The following is a 13,254-nucleotide window of genomic DNA, read 5'->3' as shown; positions in this document are numbered from 1 at the left end:
CCTCAAGCTGGCATCTTCTGCAATCTGACAAGCGTTCTTCAGCTGCGAGTGCCACCATAAATCATTCAGACCCGTGATGGAGTCTCGCCCGGGAGCCATCAGAGTCATCAGTGACCCTGAAAACTGAATCCCAACGTGTGCAGGAGCCACCCATCTCACCGATTCTCTGAGAACCTCGGGAGGTCCGCTGCTTCAATCCGAGGTCATGCAGAACCCAGAGAACATGCCCAAACTAGAATAGAAGACGTCATACTAATCCCATATGATCTGCTTTTGAAGCAAGACTACAACTATTCATATCATATGCTGTGTCTATTTAAGCAGTCTTTTACATATGGTGGCTCACTGAAAGGCCCAGTAACCTGTAACCCAGAACTAGAGAAACCGAACCATACAAATATGAAGGGAAGCTGTGGTGGAGGTGGAAAAACCACAGGAATGGAATTCCATTCTGGAAGTATGGCCCAGTAACCTTCATAACAGACCTGTCCCCTAAGGTTTACACTCCAAAGCTTTTGATCTCCGTGTTGAAATGCTTATGGTTAAATACACCCTCCACTTCACCTGCAAATGGAAGCTTTAAATTGGACGTCCAAGGGCCACTGGCTTCTTTGGGGGGAAATCACCCCTTAATGAAATGAAGACGCCAGAATCTTATCTAGTGCTTAAATCTTATTTGCCACCGTGCCGAGCCACACTTCACGAGAAAAAAAAACTGCTAGCAGAATAAACTTGCGGATCAGCAGGTAGACTTTTAGTAAGCAAATGATTTTATTATGTTATTAAAATAATTCCCCCTGAAATTAATCCTTTCCCATGGAGGGGAACATCTAGCTGGGTGAAATTGCACAATCACACAGCTATTTCTCTGTATTTTCCCCAGATTACCTGGATCTTTGTCTGTAGAGCGAGGCCCCCGAAAGCTGCCTACTCTTCCCCCGCAACATATTTTTTACTTGCAGCCTTTTAATCACAAGCACGGCTCCCTGCCGAGCACCGGACCTGCTGCCTGTTAGGGTCGCGGGCACGTGAGGATGTTAAAAAGTGTGCTGTCAGCTGAGCCATATGTCCCACCCCCCCCCCCCCCAACAGCCCCGGCATTCGCTCCCTCCTTTTTTTCATGGCTTCTTCCTACATGACACAGCTTTGGCTTCGCTCTCAGACCCTCAAAGTCTTCAGGACGACACATTCAAGAGGGAAAACGGGAATGTTTGCAAGCTGGGCTCCCTCTGGGAGTCTGCGCTCTATCCTCAAGATAGACCCTAGGTGGCGCCACTGTGGGAGCACGTGTGGGCATGCAGCATGTAAAACAAGGAAGCGAGTCACCTCGGATAATTTCTGTCTGCTAAACAAACAATGCAGCCCGATGCAAATGTGGGAATGACTTTGCCCACTTGATTAGACTGTTTACAGAGAGCAAACTGAAATGGGGATATACTTGCAAATGATATGACTGTTGGCGCTGTTCATTTTAATGGCTTCTGAGGCGTCGACAGCAGAGCCGTCGACACGACGCAAGATGGAAATTCATTCGCACAAGAAAAGCTATTAAGAGATAGAAAAAATGTAATTCATATTCTTCTGCATATGAATTGGGAGCGCTGACGAAGAGGGGCGCAACAGCCTCCAAAATTCTGCCGTTTGTGCACAGAAAATAATATTTCATTTTCGGCATGAGCTGGAATGCCATTTTGATAAATACGTGACTGCTGGAGCAACACGTTAAATATATTTATGAAAATGAAGCGTAAAGCGTCCTCTTCACATTCTATCAGCATCATTCCTACCAGGAAGAGCGGGCTATAATCTCCCCTTGCCACAGCGCTACATAATGTGCGCTTGGAATTATCAAGATGGCTGCTTTGAGTACCACATGAGGAGCCATTTCCCATGTTGAGTCGTCTGCCTGCTGCCCCCCACCAAAAAACTGCCACTGGGTGTCTGGGAAACCATCGCACAAAGTAAAGTGAGTGTATGTGATGGAGGTGGCCCCTTAAAAGGGCCATAGATTTGTTAAATATAGATAAAGAAAGGCTTCATTGAGTTGGCTGCTGTTAGTGGAACAGATGCATCTCCTGCGGAAATGGTAGGACCTACTGGTTTAGACTGATTCCCCGTTCAGCATATTCGAGGTTTGCGGTTAAAACCAAGTTAGCTAGCAACTGCTACCAGCAGTGGTCAGCTAGCCCTGGGTGTAATTATGCAGATACCTGCATCATGTGTTCACATATGCATGTTTGCAATGGCATCTACTCCTTTGACTTCTTGACATTTACTCCTGTGTATGCTGTCAATCCCGAGGAACTTTAATTGGTTAATTAATTTGGCTCCTGTTTGCCGTTTCCATGTGAGGGTATATTGGTCCTTCCTGGTGCCTCTCGTCTGATGTGCCTTTTCTCTGCTGTGGAGAAGTGGACCAATAGCGATGCACCAGAGGGTCTCTGCTGTGCATGTTTCTCATTGCTCACCTGGTAATTGATGAGAAATTCTGACTTCCACTCCGTGCCACCACCTGTCTCCTGGAAAGTGGGGAGGGCGGACAAAGCCAGCCATGGAAAGCCCATCCCCCCATCCCTCCCCCTGAAACACCCCTATGGAGACCCTCCCACGTTACACAGGAAAAAAAATTATTTGAGTGCAAAAACACAACGACAGACATGGAATAAAATGGGGGATAATGTTTGCATTTAAATGACCCGATTGGAGGCAGTGCCTCGGAGGCATAACGAAGGCGGGCTGGCACCCCCTAGCTGCTGGGGGTCCACGAGATGGCCCAGCCTTCGGATCTGACACGGACGGCTGCGGAATGTCCCCTGGCAGCTACGGGTCACTAAAAAATGGAAGCGAAGCTAATGAACTATTTCTCTGTCCCCCTAAACAAACTGGTCCCCCCAGACCCACGTCTTCCAGCAGTCACTGGGGTCGTCATTAGCGCACTCAGACTCCACCGGTGAATAGTGACTGGTGTTCAAGTTCATTATTGTCCTCTTCGCTCCGATTCCCTGGCTAATCTCCTTAGCTGGGAGGGGAGCTGGTGGTGGGAATAGCAGTGTGGGGGGGGGGGGGGGGGGCTGTTGAGGAGCCCTTCTTCTCCTACACACTCTCTCCTACACACTCTCTCCTACACACTCTCTCCTACACACTCTCTCCTATGCACTCTCTTTCTGTGTAAAGCACACCTTCTCTCCTGCAACCTGGCCTGGCCATGAGTTAGGGTGATTGTAAGAGTGTGGTGCGTGTCCCAAAACAGTTTCTGCCAGCAGGGGTGGGGGTCGGAGGGAGGAGGGGGTGGCGGAGTCCCAAGAGCCAAGAATGAGGTATCATAACAACCGAGGAAATATGAGTTAAGGGTGGAAAAAAATGACTTTATTGCCTCCGGTCGCTTTCTCCAACACAATATGAGGGATTACAACTGTATATCTGAAGTCTCAGGTGACCATGACCAGAGACAAAAGCTCAAGAACTGAAACACTCATTAGGAGGCTACAGTTTAAAATATGGGCCACAGTGAAGAGTAAGTATGCCTGGGGAAGCCGGACCAGGTGATGCAGCAGGGGCATGACTGGGAGCCGTCTGTCCATCATGGTGACAGACGCATGGTTCTGGAACGCCAGTGCCGGAGAGTGAGAGATGCTGCAGCTGCAGGCCTGGTGCTTCACCTCGGAGTTGTGAACAGTTTAACCTTGAACTTTTCTCATGTGTAAATCTGCAGAAGCGCGAAGATCTGATGTGAAACAAGTCCCACTGCATTAAGAAGTCATTGGAGTGATTAAATCATATGAAAAATAGCTGCGAAATTAGCTGGATTTTGTCCAAACATTTATAACTGTCACGGACAGGATCATTCTCTGCTGTTCTCTGTGCCTGTTCTCCTCAGTGTCGATGATTAATGGTCGTTAACTTACCTCCAGCAAAATCGCAGGCACCTTTTCTTGTTATTTTGTATTCATTTCGAGGCCCCAAGCCTCTCTTCCATTTCGGCTCATGAGAAGCTAAAGATAAAACTTTCAGACGGGAGTAGACCGCAGCACAAATGGAGCCAGGCACACATATCTCCTCCTGGACCCCCAATGTGGTGTGGGGGCCCCTGTTGGGGCTCTGACAGCGGACCCTGGGGCCACATGCTACAAATGTGCCTCCACACCATCTGCTTTCTGATTTAATACCTGGCGAGTGTGAACATTGCCGACAGCAGTCAGGCAGTGCGGCGCTTAATTGCGACACGTTAATTAGAAATTGTTTTGCGGGGAGCAGTCGGCTGAGAGGCCTCATGTTTGTTATGGGGTGTTGGAGCCTGAAATAGCCAGACTCTCGGAGTTACGAGGACGGCACTTACCTGATAGTCTCCCCTTCCTGCTGTGCACCAAATGTGCCACCTTTCTGCACTCACAAATTGACCAAATTTATTTTTTTGTGGCATTGCGGCACTGAGAATGCATTTAGCGTGCTTTACGCAGGACTGGGAAGGCACCGACCTTCAGAACATAAAGCTGAGCTGTCATGTTCCGTGCTTGAAGATACATTGGTGAACAGCGCGATAAACCATTATTACCCCCACCAATGGCGCTGCGGAACATATTAACATTTCCTTTACCAAGTATCTTATTTTCTTGGGGCACATTGGAGCTCTTTGCAGCAAATTGCATAGTAGTTAAGAAACCTTCCCTTGTCAGTTGCTAATTTTTAGCAAAGCCCCTGGAAAAGAAACTACTCATGATACTGGAACTCCATATGCTGGAGGTCAAGATTAAAGCGTCTTCCCCAACAATTAAAGAAATGCTAAATAACTCAAGAAACTGAAATGCTGTCTTACTGATGAAGGGAGGCGAGAAAACTGCCCCGTTAAACAAATAATGGATGGATGGATGGATATTGTGCAGTGCCAGAAGGTGTCGTGAAGGATTCAAAGTCTTTATTTAGCAAATGGATTCAGTGTGTGTTATGTGTCTTCGTGATAGCAGCTAAAGTACCCAGCTAAGCACGTACACCAGACAGCTTCGGGTCTATCTGCAGAGATCACTGGTGCTGTGCGCTAATGTACGCTGAAAAATGAGAGAAGTAAAAAGACTTTCATGAGGGTATTGCATCGATTGTTTCCCTTCTGCTTGAATGAAGTTGCTCATTAGCAGGTCTGACCTTCTATAACTGCAGCGTCTAAACAGAGATGCTTAATGAGAAGGTCTGTCACAACATTAAGACGCTCGAGGTGGAATTCAGAGTAGAAGGGGAGCCGGAGACTAAAGGCAAGTGTGAAGGAGCAGGAAGTTGTCTGTGCCGAGACTGTCCGCTGCAAATGAAGGGAGTGAGTTTTGGTTGCTGTGCTCAGATGATCCTACAGCTTCATGGATGTTCTACTCAAGGCCCAAAGCATGAAGGAACAATAACCCAGGTGTGGTAAGTCTAAAGGTGAAGACTTTCTTCTGTATTTTTGTTAATAATGATGCTGTTAGGTGGGATGGAGAGCCTGGGGGTTTCCTAAGAGCTGGACGTCCATTGTGTTTACATGACGATCACATTTCTGTCTAGCCATGAAGTACATGTGGCATACATAAATATATGAAGCCCCCCTATATATAGAAGTGTTTGCAATTTACAATTTTTCCACAAACACATGCACGTAACTACATGAAATAACTACATTGTACATCATCCTATTGTTAGCCAGGGACATTAATATGCAGCCTGCACTAATCCGACTAGATGTCGCTTGGGCTCTGAGATGCTCCTACAGCTTCCCCTAAGGTTGTTTGCTGCACCCTGCCACCGCAGGTGTTGTGATAGCTGTTAATTTATTGGGGTGGTTGTAAATCTACGTTTTCTCCATTTTTAATGTCAAGGAGCGACACTGAGGCAGAGCCGCGGGCTGGATGAAAACGTCAATGTTCCTTTTTAGCGAAGGCGCTCCGTGGGATCCGACTCGGATGCCAAAGGCTGCCCGCTGACAACCTGCCACGGGGGCACTCCTTTGGCTCTCGTGTGCTGCAGGCCTGTCCTTTTTTTCTGCCTTACTGATGGTGACTGCATATCTAGCACGGCGGCCTGCTCTTCTGAACAGGGTCCCAGAAAACCGGGACGCACTGCATGGTACCAAAGGCTGTCCTATCTGCCCGATCCAGACTGCTATTCGTAGATTACAGCTAAATGCTCCTGCTACTCACAGGTGGCAATAATAGGGGCGAGTTGGGAGCAAATTATCAGCCCGTGCCAGCCCCGGCGTAGAGTCAGTCAAAATCTTATTGCAACTGCAGGCCTGCTTTGCTGCGGCTCAGGCATGATTTACACATTAACCTTATTCACTGGGGTCAGGCGCCAAAAACTGGTCGCTCTGGGATTCCTGATAAAAATGCCAGTCAGAAAAATGTCAAAATGAATTTCCAAATCTCGCTTTATTAAGTTAAGCAAACTGTTTCCTTGTCTTTAAAAATTTAATAAAGCGTCAATTCTCACTCTTACAACATAAATCATACATTTATATTTAGTTCATTGATTAGCGGCACAGCTAATTGGTCCAGGAGATTCAGTTGAAAAAACATCTGATATAAAAGAAATGCCCCAGTCTGGAGGTCTGGAGCATGGAAAAGCAGAAAAAATTGCTTCTAAAAAGGGCTAGAAGACGGCAACGATTGAGGCAGGGGATCGTGTCTCTGTGATGCTCCATCTGAGAGAAGGATTTGTGTCAGGGTTCCTGTGGAACGCCTTTGCTATCCGGTGGTAATTTCGGCAGGATGTCTGCACTGCAACGATGAAATAGCAAATCATGACGCTCCATGGAATAGTTCACAGCGGCAGTGTCTCAGTCAGTGAACAGACCAGAGCTTGCTGTGTCTTGCCAGAAGGCGAGGAGTCAGGACTGGGTTCCGCCGGCGTTAATGCGCGATCGTGTCTCATCTGTTCCAGCCACGTGTCCTTGCTAATCTTTTCCATTCCTGACAGTAGCAGCGTGTGCCAGGGCCTGACAAGCGCCATGCCTCGGCTGCTACGAGCTCGCTGACGCCTCGGAGACGTTAACAGCAGGGAGCTTCGCGATGAACATACGGTCTTCCAGCTTGTGGGGAAAACTGCGCTTCAGGGCAAAAGGCAAATTTTCGCCCAACGTGGTGGCTCATAATATTAGATAAGAAACTATGCCATGGTACCAGCCCAAAGTAAACACACGCGGCAGAGATGGTGTGCAACCGAACGGGCTGAAGAGAGCCAGGGACCTAACAAAGACGGCGACCTTGGCTGTGTGTAAGCGCGAGGATGGACGCCCTGTGCATATTCGTATTGGGATCGCATACTGACCTGCGACCAGGCAGTTGCAGATAAGCCGTAAAACGAAGGCCAATGTGATATTTTTTATCCTGACAAATTTAGCGGAAACATCACGGGGATAATTAATTAAGCAGAGCTCAGTCTGGGGGTGAAATGTATCTGCAGGTGTAAACATATTCTGGGCAATTTACTTGTTTATGCTGCTTCACATTTGGAACCTAACCTCAGGGCTGGTGCTGAAAAATATCGACATGTTACCTGGGTCCCGTTTTCAATTCAACAGTGACAGCGTTAAATTCCTTGTCATTTTTGTGTGTTTAGGCAAAGTCATGAAAGCAATGACAGCTGAACTCGGAAGCGGTTTGCAAAAAAAAAAAAAAAAAAAGTTTGACTTTGGTCTCTGCTTGCGTTCACCTTTTCACGGCAGATTTAAAAACCTGCTTGCATGCGCGTGCAAGAGTGTCAGCTGTCCTGACAATGAGCCACCTGCTTTTCCTTATTAATATCTGCTGACAGTTCAAATGCACATTCATGGGGGAGGTAAAAGAACCAAGAGGAAGCCACCTGACAAATACGGGCCAGTGTAAACATGGGGAACAGCAAAGAGCATGCTCAGAATCAGAACACATAGTTACTCGCCCCCCCACATTACCACCATCATACTTGTGCTCCTTTCACAGTTACTGGCTCACAGATGTTTCCATAAGAGTGGGATGGGGGGGGGCTTTGTGGTCAGACGACAGGACTGTTATAATCTCTCCCAGCGTCTGTAAGTGAGCGCTGACAGCGCTGTTACTCCGGGCACCGCGGTCCTGCCGTCTCTGTGACGGACGGTGCCTTGTGTAATGCAGGCGGTGGCTAATGAGCTCACAGAGTCTGTCGGCCGCCAGGCCCCAGGGGCTCTGCCCACTTGCTCGGTGACACGGAGCCGCAGTGCTTTACCGCGTCTTATTTACTTAACAACCTGGAAAAGCCGCCAGCTTCTGTAGCCCATGCTCACACATCTGACACACTGTGCTTGTCACGGAGACAAGAAACTCGCAAGTAGGGATCCAGTCGTGATGTTTTTTTTCTTTATTTCTTTCTTCCTTTTTTTTCTTAAAAAGCCGAACCGCAGATCTTAAGTCAGTTGAGAGTCAGGCAAAGGTAGATCAGGAGCAAAGGAGGCAATGAGGACGATCTAAAATCATCGAACGGGGAATCGAACCAAAGGCTCATTAATGGGAGAATCGGGAATCAAAGCAAATGCTGAGAGTATAACTTAAGGAGGGGGAGCCTTTGCAGTTTGGGGCGAGTCGCATGGCTTTACCTGCTTCTTAATCGTATACAGCTGTGTGTAATCATGAAAGCCGTATTCAGGTGGGGGGGGGGGTTGCTGGGGAGAGTTTGCAGGTGGTGTGACAGTGATCTGTGTGAGGAATTAATCATAAATATAAAATGGTGAGCGATAATTGCTGTGTGATATATCTACTGTACTGCACTGGGTTCAACATCCGATTCTTCATAACAGGAGTAAAATGTCTTTTAATTATCCATTTAATAACATCTTTAGTGATGGTGTTTGTTTAATTCCACTATGGGTAAGGGTGTGTTTACTTAGTTCCATTGGTTGAGCAAGCCGTGGGCAGCATGGCGGCTCAGCGGGGAACTTGGTTGCCTCATGCCTTCAGGGATGGGGGGTTTACGTCCCGCCTCCACTCGGTGTATGCAGTTTGTCTTCTCCCTGTGTTGTGCTGCTTCCTTCCCATGCCTCAGAGTCATTCCGTTAGCCGGACTGGCATTTCGAAGCTGGCCGAAGTGTAACTGTGTAAGTGTGTGATAGATCCTGTCCAGAGTGTCCCCTGCCTTGTATCCTGTTCTGCCTGGGAGGGACTCCAGGCCCCCCCTGTGACTCTCCCCAGGATGAGTGGCTGTAAGAGAGATCAGTTTACTGTAGTCAGGATTGGTCCCTGCCTTGCCCTGTTCAGCCTGTCATGTCCCTATTTGGCCTGCAGGTGTCACTGGCCATCTTGTTTTCCCAGTCTTCCCCTAGGTTGTTCTGTTCCCTAGTGTGCCCCTGCTACGCCACGTGACTGAATGACCTAAGTATCTGGCTCAGAACTGTGCCTCTCTATCATCATGGGTTTAAATATTTGGAGTTTCTTTTTCCCCCCTGGTTATAATGTCCTTGTATTTCAGTATACATGTTTGTTTTGGTATGTTTGTTTCTGGTTATCCTTGGCTGTGCCTGGTTTTGTAGTATCCCTTGCTTCACGTTTTACTAGTGTTTCAGTCTGTGTTGTTAATTAACCTCACCTATTCCTATAGCTCTCCATACTGTGTTTAATTAGTTGTGGCCCACACTTGTCCCTGGTTACACTGTTGTCTGTATTTAAGTGCTTGCCTTTGCTCTGTTCCTCAGTCAGTCATTGTGTCAGTTACCCGATTGTGTAGTGTTGGTTGCTGTGTTTCCTGCAGCCTTTCCCGGTGCTCAGCGTCGTTTGTGTTTCTTTGGGTCTTGCCCTCCTGCCATTTGTTTTGACCCCTTGCAGCCCCTCTTTCTTTCCGGTCTGTCTCGTTTTGTCACAGTAAACCTTCCCCTTTGTAATCAAGCTGCCATCCCCGGCGTAACATCTGCAGACCTTGCTGCCTCTCTTCCTATGAAAAGCACAAAAAAAAAAAGAATTGAATCTCTGAAGCATAAAAGCATACTAATGTACCGCATAAAATACACAGAAGGAAAATGTAAAACTCAAAGGCATACTTTATGATTAAGTTCTAATAAATATATGTAGAAATCCAGGTGAACTTTAATATCCTGTGGCATTTAATATAATACGCTGATGCTGTGTTTATAAGTACACCTGTGGGTGTAGAGGGAAGTATAAGGGAAGGAAACCCTCTGTGTGTCTCTGGGGGTCCAAACCCCTCCCACCCGATGGGCTAACCCCATTAGGTAGAAAGAAGAGCGTGTTTGCTGTGTGAAAAGGCCGTAAATGATCGTGAGTGGGGGGAAAAAAAGTCAAATTGTAGAAAGTCTGTGAACTTGCCAGCTAGTAGGACAGCATTTGTCAAGCTGCGCAAGGCAGGGTGCGGTTACACAGCGGCGTATTTACAGGGGTAATAAACCAGCCACATAAAAAACATCACAATGGGTAATGCATCATGAGGTAGCCCATCACACGGCTGATAAGTGGAGATACTTGCTCTTATCTCAGTGCTGCACACCACCGGGCACCTCGGCTGTGGGTCGACGGGGGCAGTACTGTAACCATAGGCGAGGGAACCTGCAGGAGTCGCACCAGCTATGCTAGGTACGTAAAATGTGGCAAAATGGTTAAGAGGGGTGGAGTATGAGCCACTACACCGAGGCTCCCGAACAAAGAGAGTTTCTGATATGTCCAGCTTAAACTGGCTCGCCAAGCCATCCTGTGGTCCTTGTCACGGCCTACTGCATCTTCGCTGAACCAGGCAACACCATGGTGGAGAATGCAGAGGCCAAAGGGGCCCATTTAATTGGCAATGTGGGCATCGCACTGATGGCATTTAAACCGGGAGATGATCAGGTGTGAGAAGATTAATCCACGCTTGAAACAACTCATGAATAATTAATACATGGTACAGTAGAACTAAGCGAGGCACCGCAAGATGATTTAATGCCCCCGCATGTAATTGATTAGTTAGTGGCTTAATACAGGATGTGGCCCATTAGTTCCTGGGGTTATAGCTTTCAGTATGATCCAGAAAATGCTGAGTGTACCAAGCTTTCTGAGTTCCAAGACATCCCCAAAATGACACAAAATTGCACTAATGTCATTAATGTCATCACAGGAGTACTGTAACTGCAGAGGACTGCAGTAAAAGTACATAATCCCTCTGACTGTAAAGGCAGGGCACTGCCATAAAGGTACAGAGTGACTGTAAAAGCAGAGCACTGCGATAAAGGTACAGAGTGAATGTAAAGGCAGAGCACTGTGATAAAGGTACAGAGTGACTGTAAAAGCAGAGCACTGCGATAAAGGTACAGAGTGAATGTAAAGGCAGAACACTGCGATAAAGGTACAGAGTGAATGTAAAGGCAGAGCACTGTGATAAAGGTACAGAGTGACTGTAAAAGCAGAGCACTGCGATAAAGGTACAGAGTGACTGTAAAAGCAGAGCACTGCGATAAAGGTACAGAGTGAATGTAAAGGCAGAACACTGCGATAAAGGTACAGAGTGAATGTAAAGGCAGAGCACTGTGATAAAGGTACAGAGTGACTGTAAAAGCAGAGCACTGTGATAAAAGGTACAGAGTGACTGTAAAGGCAGAATACTGCCATAAAGGTACAGAGTGAATGTAAAGGCAGAGCACTGTGATAAAGGTACAGAGTGACTGTAAAAGCAGAGCACTGCGATAAAGGTACAGTGTGACTGTAAAAGCAGAGCACTGCGATAAAGGTACAGAGTGAATGTAAAGGCAGAACACTGCCATAAAGGTACAGAGTGAATGTAAAGGCAGAGCACTGTGATAAAGGTACAGAGTGACTGTAAAAGCAGAGCACTGCGATAAAGGTACAGAGTGAATGTAAAGGCAGAACACTGCGATAAAGGTACAGAGTGACTGTAAAGGCAGAACACTGCCATAAAGATACAGAGTGACTGTAAAAGCAGAGCACTGCGATAAAGGTACAGAGTGAATGTAAAAGCAGAGCACTGCGATAAAAGGTACAGAGTGACTGTAAAGGCAGAACACTGCTGTAAAGGTACAGAGTGACTGTAAAGGCAGAGCACAGCGATAAAGGTACAGAGTGACTGTAAAGGCAGAACACTGTGATAAAGTTACAGAGTGACTGTAAAAGCAGAGCACTGCGATAAAGGTACAGAGTGAATGTAAAGGCAGAACACTGCCATAAAGGTACAGAGTGAATGTAAAGGCAGAGCACTGTGATAAAGGTACAGAGTGACTGTAAATGCAGAGCACTGCAGAAAAGGTACAGAGTGACTGTAAAGGCAGAGCACTGCGATGAAGGTACAGAGTGACTGTAAAGGCAGGGCACTGCAGTAAAGGTATAGAGTGACTGTAAAGGCAGAGGACTACGGTAAAGGTACACATATACCATCTAGGTATGGGAATGATTATTTGCTTATCTCTGGTTTGCTAGTTCCTCTGCTATTTCCTGCCATTCTTTGTTTCCATTTTCCTTGTTTCATGCATCATTACTTATAAGCCATGCGGTAATAGATTGCCACACACTCTTGTGAAGTGACCTGCAATATGCAGTTTAAAAAATTGGGGATTTCCTTTTCAAGTCTTGAGGTTTGATTTTTCCTACCAAGCCTTTGTAGGTTCTTCTCTTGGTCTAGTTATCTAGATTTGTTTGGTTCTATGATTTGCATTCGTTTGCTTGGTTTGCGGTTGCATTCGTTTGCGGTTTCTGGTTCTGCTCAGCATCTCAGCTCATGTTTGTTGCTTACTTAGCTTTGTTTGGTGATAGCAGTTGTTCTTGGATGCTCCCTGCTGAAGAGAAAATTAGCGTCAGGCAGAGAAGCTTGCCGCCTGGAATCATGATGTTCCCTTTCACTCGTGACTTGCTAATAAAGCTCTGTTCTCTTTAAATTTGTCCACTTGTTGTGGTTTGTATAATAAAAGCCAATGAGCTTAAAATCTGTTTACAAAAAAAAAATCAATTAAAAAAAATCCTGAGTGAGTATTCATCAGAAGTACCTCATTAAAGGCAGCACATTAAATTTTAAAGGACATCTGATCTACGTCAATTAATATTCATGAATTATTGAGGTACAAAGGGAAATATTGCCAAAGTGCAACACCATGCAAATGGGAAGAGGGCAGCTTTTATGTAAAAAACCTCCAAAAATAGACACTAATTTTCAGACAAAAGGGACTGAAGGCAAGAAAGTGGGAAGGAAACAGTAGAAAGAAGGAAGGTGATGTGCAAAGCGAGTGGCCAAAATGGGCGGAGGGAGAAGGGTGCGGACGCTGCACGTCTGCTTCGCAGAGAGTGTGGGGGGACCTTCCCG

General features: G+C 46.6%; 1 protein-coding gene across 1 annotated transcript in view; it reads right to left on the bottom strand.

The window, feature by feature from the left end:
* LOC125720430 (uncharacterized) overlaps positions 1–13,254 on the bottom strand; it is a 284,101-nt gene that overhangs the window by 75,922 nt on the left and 194,925 nt on the right. The window lies entirely within an intron of this gene.

This window comes from Brienomyrus brachyistius, chromosome 25 (genome assembly GCF_023856365.1).
Source record: "Brienomyrus brachyistius isolate T26 chromosome 25, BBRACH_0.4, whole genome shotgun sequence".
Classification (NCBI taxonomy): Eukaryota; Metazoa; Chordata; class Actinopteri; order Osteoglossiformes; family Mormyridae; genus Brienomyrus; species Brienomyrus brachyistius.
This window is presented reverse-complemented; position numbering and strand designations above follow the sequence as displayed.